General features: G+C 52.7%; 1 protein-coding gene across 2 annotated transcripts in view; it reads left to right on the plus strand.

Moving 5' to 3' along the window:
- The window catches only part of MVB12B (multivesicular body subunit 12B), a 209552-nt gene that overhangs the window by 172897 nt on the left and 22499 nt on the right, over window positions 1-14156 (plus strand). The gene's annotated exons all lie outside the window — the stretch shown is intronic.

The following is a 14156-nucleotide window of genomic DNA, read 5'->3' on the forward strand; positions in this document are numbered from 1 at the left end:
TGCGTAAGACATCACTGGAGTGTGTGTGTCGTCTCTTCTGTGTAGACGGTCGTTAGGCAGAGTCACATGCTTGCATCCGGCTCTCCTCTGAGAGGCACATTTGTCTCCAAGATGGAAATGGTAGAACCATTTCAATATTCTCAGTTCCTTTGGGTTTTCTCCTGTATACCCAGCTAGCAGAAGCAGGTTGCATTATTGAAAGATGGCTGAAATCAAGGAAAATTGAATCAATGTAGTACAACAAATTTCTAAAGCTGTCATAGCAAAAACAAGACAAAAAAAAGTCCCCCTTTGTCTTTGATTCTCACTAAATCATAAAAACCAACCTGATTGTCATCTATAGATTTGGGGGGAGGGGGCGGGAGCTGAGCAGTGAACTTGGGGAAAAGAAAGGCTGGCCACCACATTGGAGATACATAGGCTCCGTGTATATACGTGGGGCCCCGTGCACCCCCTTCTCAAAAGCAAGCAGCCCCCAGAGGTTCTGCCCGCCGCCTGTTCGCAAACCGCCTTCGCCTGGGGCCCTGCGCAGGGTGGCGCCGGTGAGCGTGTGCAGAAGGTGGCTCACTCTTTCAAGGTGGCTTTCAAGGTGGCTCACTCTGGCTGCAGGGGTAAATCAGGGGCACGGCCTGTGACCCCTTTAGGACGGACAAGGTCACACAGACGTCTCACCCGGCTCCACGCTGACCGGGGGCAAGCGGTCCCCTCTCTGGTTGAAGCTGGGATAACAGAAGGCACGTCATGGGGTTTTCAGGAACACTTCACGAATATATGCAAACGCCAGCGCCTGGCACCACGGGGCTGAGGGTGCGGCGGTCTCCTGCCTCGGGCCTCCTGTGCCACAGCCATAGCCCCCTTTACTTCAGCACCTGCTCTGTGCTCACCTTCAGCTCGGGGCTGTACCTACATTCCCACTGGTTCCCACCCCCAGAAATTGAGACTCTGGAGGGGAAGGGTCTTGCCCAAGATTGAGACCCAGCAGTTACACTCCAAACCCTGCCCCTTATGACTTAAAGGCTGTGGTTTCACATCCCTTGAAGGGGCTGATGGGGACAACGGCGCAAGGGAGGCCGGTAGACCTGACCCTGGCTGGGGCCGTGAGTCACCGGGAAGCGGTAAAGTAGGCGGAGCCTGTGTGAGGCTCGGTGCGGGTGGCAGAAACCACCAGAAACCTGAATTCTCATGCTGAGGACGAAAATCTGACCCAAACGTGTGTCTTGTTAGAAGGCGTTGTCTTGATGTCCGGTGCTCTGAGCAGAGGCTGGCGGGGGAAGAAAGAGTTCTGGACTCGGCCGCCCCGGGCTTAGATCTGAGCAGCGCCACTTAGCTGTTCTAAACCTCCGTCTTCCCCCCTGTAAACTGGGAGAGTAATAAAAAATCCTCACTGCCAGCACTTACGGGGTTTGACCGAGACAGTCGCGTACAGGGCTTAGGACGATGCCCAGCATGCGGCTGCCGTGGCCTCAGTCACGCTGGTTGTGACTCTTCCCTATTACCGTCCACAGGAAGGGGGGGCGAGCAGCGTAAATCCATCCCGTGTCAGCACGGCACGCCGCTCTGCCGCTGGAGGCTAAGCAGTGACGTCCCGCGTGACCACGCCAAGCTTGATTTCTTGTTTAAGTGATGGCTTAAAAATACTCGTCTGTGTTCTGCATTGAAGGAAATTAAAGTGGAGTTAAAATGAGGGGAGATGGGGGAGGTTGGAAACGTTAAATGGGATATAAAACCGTCACAAACACCACCACAGTCAAGAGTGCTGTGGTTTTTTCGTTTAATCTGAGGATTTAGAAGTTACTCACCCAGGCCATCCGCGTGCATTTCATGGTGATTAGTATGTTGATATCACACTCTGGTGAACGGGCTGCTGCTTTGGCAACAATGGCAGAGAATTTTCTCCATAAACAATCATGAACTTGCTCCTTTTCGCCCCTGAACTAAGCATAGCTCACGGAGTCGGAGGCCGAGGAGAGAAGCTGGGCCCACAGCCCCCTGGCCCCGGCTCTCGGCTCCGAGGGTTGGGCCTGCGTCGCTGGGTGTCCCTTTGGTCAGGATGATTTTGCAACTTCCCATTCCTGGCAAATCTGGCTGCCCCTGGGGGCTGCAGGGTGGGGGCTGCCTGGCAGAGGACTTGGCTTTGCTCATTGTGTCATACTTTACACTGGTAAGCCAAACCCCTTGCCCACAAAAAGGCAGGAGACACCCTTTGGGTTCGGGGCGGACACGTGACCCGAGCCGCCTCTCTGCCCATCCTGAATACCTCCCCGATCTCTTGGGCTCCTAAGCAGCAGGGAGAGGCCGGCATCCATGGAGGCCGCCATGTGCTGTCCTCCTTCACTCCACACCCTGTGCAGACAGGTGCTGTTGCCCCTGTGCAGAGCTGAAACCTGGGCTCGGTGGTCCCAGCCGTAAAGGAAGTTCAAGTGCAGTCCCTGATGGCAACACATCGTTCTGTCTGTCCAGAACCGGGGTGGGTCTGCTTTAACTTTACGTACTCTGCTCTGCCTGGGGGTGTTTCTGAATTTAAGCCTGTGCCCTATCACCATCATTTGGCCGCAGGGATAGTTCACTCCATGAAGGACCCCCCTCACCCTGTCAGCTTTGAGCTGGGTGGTTAGGGACCAAAGGGAATACCCCAGCAGCCAGCGCAAGCAGGGACCCGCAGTGCGCCCCAGCCTGCCACACCCGAGAAGCACCCCAGTAAGAGATGGAGAGAGACCAGGTGTCACCCCAGTTGTGAGTGGGCAGTGCACCTCCAGCCTCCCCTCCCCCCAGAAGCAGGCGAGCTTCAGGGAAAGTGTGACGCTGGGCCCTGGCCAGGCCAGCAGGAAGACGCGTGAGGCCCTCCCCCCCCCCCCCCCCCCCCCGGCAGTGTGGCTAACAGTGTGGACTAGAGCCACCCGCCACGTTGGTGGGCAGATACCGGGTGTTTGCAGGGACATATGTGGACCGTGTACACGGTGGAGGCAACGTGGTTGGGTGGAGAGGGCACAGTTTGCGAGTTTGGATACCTGGGGTAGCATGCCAAATCTTTGCATCAACATGACCCTGGGGCAGGTCCCCTGGCTTCCCCCACCCCAGCCCCAGTGCTGGTCCCGCATCCGTGGTGATTGTGGCGTATGCAGCACTTGGTTAAGTTTCTTGAAAGACCCCCAAGAATGGTCATGTTTAAGGTGGCAGCTAAAACCTGTGTAGATGCCATCGAGCAGAAATGGGGGGGAGGGGGCGGAATTCTTCACAAACAGGAAACCTGCACGACTCAGAACTACTCTCAGCTGTGGGTGTTGACAGTGGACGAAGTGGTGCTTACTAAAGAAATTCTCACTTGAGTGCCATCACTCTCCTGGTGCTCAGTGGTGACACCAGCCTCCTTCCTGCCCAGCCTGTTGTCCAGCAGCCATATTCCCTGCCGTCCACGTCCATCCCCGGCCGGGAGCAGGGCCTCTGCCGTGTAAATTAGTCCAAAGCATGAGAAAGTGAGTTGTTGCTCCTCTCCCCTCAGCCACAGGAGGTGATCGGTGGCAGTGATGGGGAGGTTTTCTGGCCCAGGCCCCTCCCCCCTGGGGCTGAGCAGCAGGAGAGTGGTGGTGGCCCTGGGGGACCGTGTCCCAGTGAAAGCCTTACTGTCCTTCCCGCTGCCTGGACAAAAGGTTGTCTCTGTTCAGGAGTCAGGAAAAGTGTAATTTTGCAGCCAATCCCTGTGATGAAGCATCTTCTCTCGGAGAAGATGGACGTATAAATATTCTCCGTCTCTGCTCCTCTTTATGTCCCTTGTAAGCAGTTGACCCACTTCACCATCTGATGGATTCCCCGTCACAGCCAGGCAGACGCGCCCCAGCTCCACAGTCCAGGCAGCAGCCCCTAAAATGATCCCGGCGTCTCTGTTCCCCTTACCATTACTCTGCATCCTTCCTCCCCACCCACTGCCCCACCTGCCCCGTGGCCCTGGCCATCCCCAGTCTCGCCCCTCCAGCAGACCCTCCAGCCCTCGTCTCAAGGAATAACGGCCAAGAGACAGCGGCCTTGATTGTAGATTTCACGCCGCATGCATAACAACCTGCAAGCCTTTGACAACTAGGAGCCAGCAATTCCTATGATGAAGTGGCATCCAGCACCCGTCCTGCCTTCCAGCTCAGTGCAAAGCCATTTCCCCACCTGCTGCCGACCTCCCGCAGGAAACCACGATGCTCACCCTCCCTTCAGTGGGCGCCACACTGAAAACTGAGCACGGCGAGGGAAGCTTTATCAGCCCACCGTGTAGGGCGCACAGCCTCCATTTTCACCCGACTTTAAAGCTGAAAGACACGGGAGAGTCTAATTAGTAAAGGGACGATCTAATATTAATCACTCCCTTAAAATTGACAAGGGAGGCAGTTCATTTAACCACTTAATTGCTACAGGTTTTTATGGGCTGCCGTCTGCAGACGTATTTAATGAAGAAGTTATAAATCTAAGGGAGCTTAAAATTTTAATTTTATACCTAAATATTTTCCTTGTTCTCATGTTTGTAGTCAACCCTCAAGAGTGTAGTCACGTGGAATGTTCTTTAAATGAACATATTTGCTAACTGGCGTCATTTCAGTTTTTAAAACATTGGTTCCAGCAATTAGGCATTTTTCTCAGTTCCCAAATGACTAGAGAAATTCGTCTTGATTATAATTGCTCTTAGCCACGCATATCTAATTTGTGTCTTTTTAAGTGTTAATTAGTAAACAGTTTGAGCTGACATCTTTATGTGTTTGTGTGTTGAAAAATGGGGCTCATTGCTTATTTAGCTTGGGGCCGATTCCGCTAGCATTTACGTCACGACATTGAGGTGAAATTAGTGGAAACACGTGTGGCCGCGCAAGGTAAAAAGAATTTTCGAATTCAACTTTTGGGCATCCACTTTGCACGGGCTTCTACAGGCCCCTTCAAGTAGATGAGAGTGGATTTGGGACCTGCACACGTGGGAAGAGAGCGAGGCGGCAGATTTTTGTGTCAATAATGAAATGGCAGAGTCCCAATTTTATAAAAGCAAAATGGTCATGTCCCAGCACAATTGTTCATTCTTTCTACTTTTGGAAAGCTTTCATTGTGCTTATTAACGGTAAAGGATTTCGTGGAGGGAGACGTTGCAAACTCTGTGGTGTGGTCCCTTTGCACCATCTAGTGGTCAGGTCTGGAACTGCAACAGGAAATAAGCTGCCTTCTGTCTAGATGGAAGGTTTTCACCCCCCAGAATCTTTTTATTTCTCAGTGAGGAAGCGGATACGTTTTGGGAAAGAAATTTTCCTGATTTACTTATTAAATAAAATTTAGTTACATAAACAGAACTTAGCCTGTTCTTCCTCCCTTTTTCATTATTGCACAGAGCTGCCACCCACATTCTTACTGAGTTGAGATAATTCCAGCCCCAAACAAAGAAACCTAATAAATTAGTTTAATGGTTGGCCTTTCTGAAGGCTCACGAGAAGTGTTAGGCTTCTTCTGAAATATGGGACGTAGCTTGGGGACCGCCACTTCATAGACTCTCCAGGAGTCTGACCACAAAGCTTAAGAACCAGTTTGAGGCCACAGACGAGATTAGTTCCCTCCCCCATTAATTGTAGCAGATGTCGTGGACAGTTGATCATCTTAAGCAGCTACCCTGCCAGTCAGAATCCGTTTTTTTAATATTTAGGGTGTTCCCCTTGAGTTCAAAGGTAGGTCGTACATGTTTATAAAACTGCAAACATCACAGAAACACGTAAAGTAAAAGGTGGACGCACACGCGTGCGGTAGGCTCACACCGTGCGTGATCCTCGGTACCTGGCTTTGTACTTGGCACAACCTTCCACATCATTCTGCACAGACCTACCTCATTCTTTTTAATGACTACATGTGGTTCCCTTTTATGATTATGCCATAATTTATTTAAGCAATCCACTATTGATTGACTTTTGAGTTGTTTCCAATTATTCACTCTTAGGCTGCTGCAGTATATTTCTTTGTACGTGTGTCTTTTCTCCCCTGGGTCTTTCTTTAGAAGAATATATATTACCAGTTTGTCTTCCAAAACGGGTGTGCGCATTGAAACCTCCCCACCCCACCCCGTAGTGTATGAGGGGGCACCTGCCCCCCCACCTTCTCTAACTATAGCTGAGCAGCACCAGGATTGAAAGGTGAACATTCTTTCATTTGGTTATTGCCTATTTGTAGTTATTTTGTGAATCTCTTCTGTTTGTGCCCTTGCCAAATTTTTTTCTGTTGGCTTAATTTTTTTTTTCATTTGTTTTTAAGAATTCTTTATGCCCTTGGGACACCTGGGCGGCTCAGTCAGTTGAGTGTCCGACTCTTGATTTCAGCTCAGGTCCTGATCCCAGGGTTGTGGGATCGAGCCCCACCTCAGGCTCCGCACGGAGCCTGCTTGGGAGTCTCTCCCTCTCCCTCTCTCTCAAATAAAAAATAAGGAATTCTTCATGTTCTTTATAACCACTTTCTGTCATATGTCAAACACACACTTTAACTGGTGGTTTTTCTTCTTGTTAATGATGTGTTCTGCCACATAATAGTTTTCATTTTTCATGGGCACTTTTGTCTTTGTTTTAATGTTTTATTTATTTTGGGTTTTGTGTCATAGTCAGATTATAAAAATAATCAGTCCTATTTTCTTCCACTCTCGTATTTTAATATATTAAAATACTAAATTCTTTTCAACAACTTAATCCATCTGAAATTTATTAGAAGGTAAGAATAAGGACCAGCTTTATTTTCTCCTATAGCATTAGCCAATTTTCTGAATACTGCTGGCTTTCTTCGGTGAATTTTGTTTTTGAGAGAGAGCGAGCGAGCGAGCAAAAGAGAATGCAAGCAGGGGAGAGGGACAGAGGGAGAGGGAGAGAGAGAATCTCAAGAATCTTAAGCAGGCTCTGGGCTGGCAGAGCCGGACACAGGGCTCGATCTCACAACCATGAGATCCTGACCTGAGCTAAAATCAAGAGTCAGATGCTTGACCAACTGAGCGACCCAGGCGCCCCCCCACTCGAGTGAATTTTAAATCCTGGCTTCCTCCTATTGTTTCGTTATGTAAGCGGATCAGTGGACCTTTCTTTTGACTCTGTTCTTTTTATATTATTGCCACCCTGTTCTGAATCTTATAACTTTATAATAAACTTTAATATATGATAGAGTTTTCCCTTTATGACCCCCAAATGGTCCTAATTATATTCACGTGCTTATTCTTCAACTTAACTTTAGAATCTTTGGGGGGTGGGGGAGGTTCCAAAAACTCTGTTCTAGTGTTTACTGTAACTGAATTCACTACGTAGATGAACGGAGGAGTGATTGGCGTTTTAGATGAAGAGGCTCCATCCGGAGAGCAGAGTAGAATAGTTGTTCTTTGTAGGGATCCTGCACGCTTCTTTCTAGGTCATTCCAGGTGTTTTATGTTTTTGTGGCTCTTGTGAATGGCTCTTTCCTTACATTTTATTTCCCCGACATTTGTGTATCAAGAAGCTGCTGGCTTCTCACCAGCTTCTTCCGTCGTCTCTGCTGGTTTTCCAGCTCCTTTCCTCTGGTGTCCCTGTCCCTGGCAGGCAGTTGTCACCTGCGAATACCCATGTGGCCTCCTTCCCTGGGTCTGTCCCTTCTCCTGCAGGCCTCTGCCGGGGACCTCGGCCACCGGGCCTCCTTGTCTTACCTGTGGGTTAACAGAAGTTTCTAATTTCAACAACCCATAATGCTGCTTGCTGTGGCTTGCTCCTATAGACGTCTTTTTTTTTTTTTTTTTTTTAATCTTGTTAAAGAATTAGCCGTCTAGTTCTGCTTTTCTCAATGTTTTTTACCAGGAATGGATGGCGGCTTTTGATAAATGTCTTTTAATCATCTATTGAGATGATCATATATTTTCTCTACAGCATATTAATATGCTGGATTATGTTCATAGAGTTCCTAATTCTGAGAGGCTCCGCGCCCCCAGCCGCCACCGCCCCTTTGGTTCCGCAGGCAGCGTTGTCCCCCCCGCCGCGCCCCCCACGGCAGCGTCCTCTCCCATGGCATTTCCCCCACCCCCACCCCAGCCCACCTAGCAGCAGCCACGACCCAGACTGCTGCCACAGGGGCCCGGGGCATTCATCGCGGAAGTAAGAGAAGCAGGCTGAGCCCGTGGAAATGACGCTGACGCGGAGAGAGCGTTCAGCGGACAGAATCACCCGCCCCGGTTGCCCCCGTGGGGCGTATGCTTGTTCAAACTGAGGTCAAGGTGAATACGTGGTCTCCTGCCAAGTCCTTCACCAAAGGATTTTCCTCTCCATGGTTTGAGAACTCTCATCCCCCACGTTTTAAAGTAATCTCCCCCTCCCCCCAAACCGAACTCTTATAAGGTTGTCATGTAGGTGAAAAGCATGAAGACAGAAAGATCAGGGAGAGCACTTTCCCAGAGCGACCACGCAGCGTCTCGCTTTCCAGTGCTGGAAAGCGGTATGGTTTTAAACACTTCCTACAAGTCGCTTAGGAGGGGGGAAAGCCTGGGGAGGGAAAACGCAAATAGCTGCTTTCTTTAGGTAAGATTCGGGTGAACCCTGAAATGCTGGCCCAGTGAGGGGGAGGTCCCCACGGCTGCCCGCAGACACAGAAGTGGCATTTTCAGCAGCAAAGGCAGCGTCCTTCCACGGCAGAGCAGACAGGCTGGTCACACAGGCGCCCACCAGGCCACCAGCCCTGCGGTGAGGTGGGGGAGGGGTCCTTGTTAATCACACGGCAACCCCTGGTTCCACCACAAAATGTGCTCTTCCCCCATTTTCCTAAAAATTGCATGGCCTTCTCAGTCTTTCAGTAGTCATGGCTACAAGAATTATTTCACTTTCTTGCTTCCTTTGTCCCCATCACCCCCACACACTCACGAAATCAATCACAGCGATAACACAGCAGTTGCCACTGCCTGGCTGGGCAGTTTATAGGGAGGGGTGGGGAGTGTGGCACACCGGAAAGTGCATGCTTCTTGAAAAGCAGCAGCCTGCAGTCGCAAAAACGAACATCCAGAGTTGCCGTAGCCCCCTGTTTGTCTAACAAATGCTGGGAAATGTTGGCATTTTATGCATTCTCTCAACTTCTCCGCGTTTATTTTTAAACACCCCACGAGCCAATAATGTGTGAACCTCCAGCTTGTACACAGTGTGTGCACAGAGATACCAACACAAATCACACTTAGACTCATAATCTTGCATTCACAGGGGTGGTGTGGACAAGCACCAGGCTCGGGACTTTACACGCATGAGTTAAATACCACATGATAGGGTGCATCCCACCATCCTGCTCAGAGGGCTGTAGGAATTCAGAAAACCCACACTGGACTGACTGCTGCTTCCACAAAGGACTGAAAATCAGAATGACCTCTGACCTGCCTGAGAATATAGCCCCTAAGCTACCTACCTTCTCTCCTTTGCACTAGGCTGTTCCCAGAGACCTGCTCTGTCCCTTTACTCACCCGTCCTATTCCATCCATCCACCCATCCATCCACCCAGCCACCCATCCATCCACCCACCCACCTCTTCTGGACCACAACCTCCCCAGGCTCTGGAGCTACAGAGATGGCTGTGGCCCATCCTGACCGTGCACCGAGGGCTATGGGAAGTGTTGTGGAGGCCCGGGGGTTGTGATGAATTCTCCCCAGGGGAGAAGGGAACATGTCTCAGAACAAGTGCCCCTTTAGCTGGGCCTTTAAGGACAGTAGGGTTTAGCTATTCACGGGAGACAGTGTCCTAGTGTTCAGAAAGGCACAAAGGTATGACTGGACCCCGGCCCATTCAGGACTTGCTGCTGGGCAGTGGGGGAAGAGAGGTCCAAGAGCTTTCATGGGGAAAGGTCTCAGCAGAAACCATTCAAACCTCACTCCAGAAGAGGGGGGATCCTGGGGCTGTGTGATGGGGCAGGGATATGGGAGTTAATGTTCCACTCTTCAGAGCTCTCCGACGCTCCTCCTCCTCCGTCGGCGTCCAGCTGGAAGGTGCTTTGTGAGCTGAGGGTGCCTCTGGAGTGGGGGGCTCTCCTGGCACTGAGCCCAGGGAGGCAGGCTGCTTAGGGCAGTGAGTGGATACCGCCATCCCCTCCTGGGAGTCCCAGGCTTAGAGCGGGAAAGGGGGGAGGTCTGGGTGCCGAGGATGAAGGGGATCTGGATGCCCCAGGGTGGAAAGATGCAAGGGCTGAATCAGTGGAAGGTTGTACATTAATGAATTCAGCAGCTGCTTTCAGAGCCCCCCTCTGGCTGGTACTGTGCCGGGTATAGTGCCCAGGCAGACATGGCTCCTGCTGGAGCAGGTGCATCTTGGAGGGGTTCTTCTTCAGACCATCATTTAGGAGAGACGGAGCAATGGGCCTGGGTGGGCTCAGGGCCCCGACTTGGGGTTGCTCCTCTCTCAGAGCCCAGGAACCCAACAGAAAAGCCAGAATGGACACAGAAGTGGCTTCCCCAAGGGCTTGCGAGAGCCACACGGACCCCTCTGTGGAGTCGATGTGGGACCAGAGCATCTATACCTGACCATGGTGGTGGTTAAAAATGCCTCCCTGCAGCACCCCAAGCCCTGGTGGCATCAGAAAGGCTGCTCAGCCTCTCAGAGCCCCGGTTTGCTCACCCTTAGTGGAAAGACAGCAATACCAGCTTCCTGGGACACAAGGATTTGGTCCCAGCTCGCTGACTCGGGACGTGGTAGCTCCTGCCGCGCCCATCCCCTTACTAGTGACCACAGGGGTCACGGTTGTAACCCATGAGCCCTGAGCTCCAGGCCTGTTCTCCAGCTCTAGGGTGTTCTAGAACCTCAAGAATGGGGAGGTAAGTCCTGGTATCCCCACCCTCCCCTGTGCCCTCAGGCCGCACGAGGACAGCCCTCCCCCAGGTAAAGCAGTTCCACATGCTTGTCGAGAGCCCAGCGCTTCCCCTGCCTTCCCCCAGTTTTTCAGAGATCTCTGTAGAACCATAGTCCGAGTGCAAAACAAGGGCTCCCATGGGAGAAAAAATAAGAGACCACAAAGTGTCACAAGCCTTGGGCTTGGTTCTCAGTCTCCCCTTCAGGAGCTTGAAGGGGTGGACATATTCGGATTAGCTGGACAGGCCTCCCCGGTACCCAGACGAGCTGCCCTATGGGGACGTGAGGCCCTTCTGTGCCCGCTCCTCACAGGGGCGCTGGCTTTGACCTCGCACGGGGGGCTGGGTGCCAGCAGCCAGGCTTCTGGAGACAGAAGGGGACTCAAGCCCTTCAGTGAGGGGTAGAGGCTTCCATCGCTGATATTCTGAGAGGGGTTGCACCGTGGGCACCAAGAGTGAAGGCCTGGGCTGTGAGGGACGAGAGCAGGTGCCAGGACAGGCTTGGGGGGGCAGGGCCACTAAGAACCTCATCCACCTTCCTGTCTGTACGGGGCCAGGCCCGTGTGAACGAGCCTTAAGTGAACCGGACTTCCTGTTGGCCTGAATCTTGGCCCCTTCACTTCTCCTCCACCCGCCTTCACCTGGCCAGGCCTCCGGGGCCCAGCCTGGCCCCTCCGGGTCTGTTCTCAGTGCACCCTTCCAGCTCTTCCATGATCCACCCCAGTGCCAACTTACACTGGCTCATCGGTTCACATTTGCCAGTCTGCCCCCACCTCCGAACTGCACCTGCACGAGAGGAGGGTGCAGACGCTTATCCGACGCCAGTTGCCCGACCAGCCCTGCACCTGTCCGTAGGGGCTACTGGGGGCCTGGTCCAGCTTTGCCCTGTCTCTCTCTGGACCTTTGGGAAGTCTGATCCTCCCCTGGGCCTCAGCTTCCATATCTGCACTACTCAGGCACTAGAAATAATCCCTTACTATCTTTTCTCCTCTGGAGCCTCTGATTTGATCATTACTGGATTCAGGGAGGAAGGGTATATACCTGCCCTTTTCTCCCTCTGCAGATCTTCCTCAACTTTACTGGGAGCTTTCCTCCCAGTAAATCCATTGTAAGCTGAAAACACCGTGCGTGGAAAATGCACTTAATACGCTTCACTTACCGAACATCCTAGCTTAGCCTGGCCTACCTTAAACTCCCAGGACACACACAGTAGCCCACAGTTGGGCAGAAGCATCTAACACAAAGCCTGTGTTGTCATAAGCTGTTGACGATCTCCTGCAATTTGTTGGATACTGTACTGAAAGTGACACGCAAGATGGTTGTATGGGGACAGCATGGCCGTCAGCGTATCGGTTGCTGAGCCCCGTGGCTGAGGGGGCTGCCGGGGAGCTCTAGCTGCCAAACATCAGACGCCAGGACGGGCTTGGGAGGAGTTTCGTTCAGCACATCACTGGCTTTTGCACCTTCTTAACGTCAAAAACATCCAAGTCGAAACGTCAACGTCGACATCGTAAAGCGGGGACTGTATTATATTCGGTAAAAGTTTTCAGGCAGTGATTCTCCACCTGCCTAACCAGTAAGATCTCCTGGTGCTTCTGGAAAATGCTGATGCTGTCAGGCCAGACCAGTTGAACCAGAACCGTCCCGCCGGGGGGGACAGGGCCCGGGGATCGGTGGCTTTGGTTAAAAACCTTCTTGATTCTGATGCATCAGGAGGACTGGTTTTTTCATTCTCAGGGTGCTTTCACACGAATTGTCCCTGGTGCTGCTCACATCTGTGACCAGGTGAGGGTTTGATCGCCTCCTTTCTGCCAGCGAGGCTGCAGCTAAGCGACTTAGCCTCCACGGTGCAGCTAGAAGCCAAGGTCGGCATGTCCCATTTACCAGGATGATGCCCTTGCTATGGCAAAAGGCTTTTGGAAGCTGGGGCGCACGCACTGTAGCTAGAGAGGCCCGATGCCTCAGCTGCAAGGTCTCCCAGACAGAGGCACACGGTGCCTGGGCCCCCGGAAAGCCCCAAAGAGAGCCCCTGACAGTGACGTCTCTTTTCCTGGAGAGACCGACAGGCTCCGACAGGCCCGGGTGCTGTGATGGCCTGTGTCCACCAGAGGGCGCCATGACCTGGCGCTGCTCGGCTGGGCTCTCGGCTCTGCGAACCCAAATGCTTTTTAATTGAAAATTTTTTTAATTCAAAAAGGATTTGCTGTTTGTACGCGAGTGCAGGTTTTCCTTATGCAGGAGACTAATGTCTTGAGTAAACAGATCCGGGCCCAAATCCACCTTCAAAGGTACTCGCTGTTTGCCCAAGGGAGTGAAAGACCTTCCAGAAGCGGCCCTAGTCTCTTGGGCAAACACTTTGGGGCCAGCAATCCCCGGCAGAAGACAGTGTCTGTGGGAAGGGTTATCCGCAGCCTAAGGGGGATTATGTCTGGGGACATATGTTGAAATTTCATTTGGGGAGTTAGAGAAAACAAGAGGTGGGGGGGAGTAATGCTTTTCTCCAGCCAAGATAACCTAAAAAGGGAAAGCTCCCAAGGGTAGGATTGGGGGGGTGGGGGTGCGGGGACAGCAATCTGTGCGCTGCGCCAGGAGCCCTGGCCCACTGGTGGGGGGAGGGGCGCGCGCGGGCTGTGAATCAGGAAAAGGCAGTGTGTGCACCCGGGACGACTTCTTCGTCCGCGAGGTGCCTTCTGTCCACTGCCCCAGGCGGACACCTCCCAGGCGTGGCCCTAGAGCAGCCAGAGTGAGGCCTCTCCTGAGCCTTGCCATCTCGGCCCTCTGCCTACCCGCACCCATTCTCACGTCCCGCTTTTGGGTCACAGAATTGCCTGAACTAGTCCCCAGAACAGCAGCAGGCCACCTGGCAGTTGGGTGACAATGTAGGATCCTGGGCTCCACCCCAGACCTTCAGAGTCAGGACATGCGTTCTACCAGGACCTCCAGGGGATCTACATGTGTTCAAGGTTCATCAGCCTGCTAGTCTCTTGCTCTGGGTGCCCTCTCTCCCCGCCCCCGAGGGGTAGCCACGCTGGCCAGTCCACACTGGCACCTTGGCCTACCCAGAACTGCTCCTAGGAGGCCACTAGGTGTTTTCAACCACCCCAGCCCCGGCCCGTGCCACTCTGGCGCTCATGCCTGCCCTCTGCTCCCCTCGCGGACCCACACCTCCGGGTCCCCCACCCCCACGTGCAGGGCCCGTCCTCATCTTCTGACCCTGTGTGCTTCTCTTGAAGCATCTCCACATCTGTCACTCCAGCTGCCCTTCCCCCCGAGTGCTTCTAATCCCCGACCTTTTATCCCTGGTTCCACGTCTCCCCAGCCGGGCCCCTTCCCTTCGGT

The sequence above is a fragment of the Prionailurus bengalensis genome, chromosome D4 (assembly GCF_016509475.1).
Source record: "Prionailurus bengalensis isolate Pbe53 chromosome D4, Fcat_Pben_1.1_paternal_pri, whole genome shotgun sequence".
NCBI lineage: Eukaryota > Metazoa > Chordata > Mammalia > Carnivora > Felidae > Prionailurus > Prionailurus bengalensis.